A 2,827-nucleotide genomic window follows, 5' to 3' on the forward strand; every position below is an offset into this window, starting at 1 on the left:
ACATGATGTGGTTTTTCACAGTGATTATTCTGGTTAGAGATTCATGAGTGTAACAGCTTCAGGGTAGAAGCTGTTCCTCAGTCTAGTGGTTCTACACTTAATGCTCCTTAACCTCCTTCCTGAGGGGAACGGGGCAACAAGTGTGTGTGCTGGGTCAGTGGGGTCCTTCATGATGCAGGTGGCCCACTTCCTGCATCTAGAGGTGTAAATGTCTGTGATGGTGGGGAGACTGACTTCAACAGTCTTCTGTGCAGCCTTCACCACTCTCTGCAAAGCTTTGCTTTCTGCAGCTGTGCAGCCTCCATGCCACACGGTGATGCTGGAGCACAGGGTGCTCTCCACTGCACACCTGTAGAAGGAGGTGAAGACTGAGCTTCCCAGACCAGCTCGTCTCAGCCGCCTGAGGAAGTAGAGTCTCTAATGAGCTTTCTTGATCAGGCTGGTGGTGTTATTGCTCCAGCTGAGGTTGTCATTCAGGTGTACACCCAAGTATTTGTAGATGGAGACCACTTACACCGCAGATTCTCTTATTTTCAGGGGGGTGTATGTGTGTTTGTTCCTTTTGAATTCCACAATCATTTTGCAAATTTATTAAAAATATAAAACTAAGAAATCACATTTACATAAGTAAATCTGGAAAAATACTGTCAAAATTCGTACTTAGAAAATGGGGGAGAAATGCTGCATTTGCCACCTTATCCTAACAGTGTTGAACTTTATTACAATTTCCACCATTTATTCTAATGCTGTAAATGCTGTCTGTCTTAAATGTGGGTAAGAAGAAACAATGTATCAGTGCACATACTAGAAATCTGGCAGCATCACAAGCTTCAGTGCTCAGCATGTTAACTCCTTTGGCTCTAAGAAATTGGTACACTGTCACCCTTGATATTGCTGAGATCCGATTTTGTTAAGAAGGTCTGCTTTATATTGCGCTTTGATCACCAGGGGGGTTTTATGCTCAGAAGCAGAACAAGCATTTAGATTTGCTGAAGTTGCTGTGATTTTTATTAGACCCTCGATGAACTGAAAGAGAATAAAATGTCTGTTGAAGTGGCCTTCAGAGTCCAAGCGATGACTCAAATGCACAAACAATTAAAAATGTGGCAAAAGAGCTACTGCAGAGTCACAGATTTTGTCAAATGTTGTCATACACAAATTTGCTATTACATCTAAAGAGTTTCACTAATGTATAAATCTGTGAAACAAAACCAGGTTTTGTTTAAAATCCTGTGGTGTATAATGATCATCAATCTAATGGTCTAACATCAAAGTTTCCTAATGTGATCTTTGGTTATAGTAACTATCCATCCATCCATCCATTATTTTTACCCGTTTATTCCATTTTGGGTCACGGGTGTCGCTGGTGCCCATGTCCAGCAATCACTGTGCAAGGGGCGGGGTACACCCTGGACAGGTCGCAAGTCCATCACAGGGCCACATAGAGACACACGAGACAAACAACCATTCACTCTCTCACTCACACCTAGGGACAATTTAGAGTTACCAATCAGCCTAACATGCATGTTTTTGGTCTGTGGGAGGAAACCGGAGTACCCGGAGAAAACCCACGCATGCACGGAGAGAACATGCAAACTCCACCCAGAAGGCCCCTGGACCGGGGTTTGAACCAGGAACCTGCTTGCTGAGAGGCAGCAGCTCTACCAGTTGTGCCACCGTGCTGCCTATAGTAACTATAGTCCCTTAAAAACAGTTTGTCCTTTGAAAGTTTTGGGGTGTGGTGGGGTGTCTAACAGTAGGAGTTTTACAGAGCTTCCGATCGACTCGCTACTGGCATGTAGTTGTTGCTGACTGGACTGCAGACCCCGATATCTCTCTACTACTGGCTCCAAGAAGCTGTTTTGTGCAGCAGCCACACCCTGGTAAGCCACATTGACCCGTGGACTAAACCTCACCAAACATGCATGGCTGGGTGGATGATCCTCCGTATAGCACATGAAGACTGCATCAGTAAGAACAGGGGAGCACCGTCAAACTTGACAAACTTAGCAATGTAGCACGTCAGTGTAAGAGGTTGTAAAGGGCACATACCAAGGATCTATAAATTAAATGTGGCCAACTTACTGCATCTTCCTATCTCTTTCCAGTCATATCGGTCTCCGATCTTCTGGTTGCTGGGGGTAGAGGACAAGAGAGTGGGTCTACACCAGTGCAACCGCTTGTCCACTTTTAAAAAAACTCACACACAGATAACCTTGGCAAAATGTAACTGGCTTTATGAGACTTGAAAAGTCCTTTGGCTATGGCATTTTGGTGGTGGGGTGAAGGACGATGATGTGTCCGAGCCTTAGCTGAAGCTCTGCATGTAGGCTATCAGATTATCAGTGGTCACTCCCGAAAATGATTGAGGTGGGAGGATACCATACTATACCATACCACTTTATTTATAGAGCACTTCAGACAGCGACAAGGCCAACCAAAGTGCTGTACAGACAAAACAACAGGTAACATACAAAGCAAAATACAAAACGAGGTAAATCAGAATATAGACATAAAAACGATGCAGATAATAACGACTAACCAGTGTGGAGCATACAGGATCAAAACACAGATCATCTGGTGTTGAAAGCTACTGAATAGTAGTGAGTTTTTAAATGGGACTTGAAAACCGAGAGGGAGGGGGCCTGTCTGACAAGCAGAGGTAACTCGTTCCAGAGTCTTGGTCCTGCTACAGAGAAGGCCCTGTCACCTCTGCGCTTAAGACAAGTTCCTGGATCTGTGAGGAGCAACTGGTCCGCTGACCTCAGGGAACGTGGTGGGACATACGATTGTAGCAGATCAGAGAGATGGGGGGGGGGGGGGGGGG

Source organism: Nematolebias whitei, chromosome 14 (assembly GCF_014905685.2).
Source record: "Nematolebias whitei isolate Nwh7 chromosome 14, NemWhi1, whole genome shotgun sequence".
Lineage (NCBI taxonomy): Eukaryota > Metazoa > Chordata > Actinopteri > Cyprinodontiformes > Rivulidae > Nematolebias > Nematolebias whitei.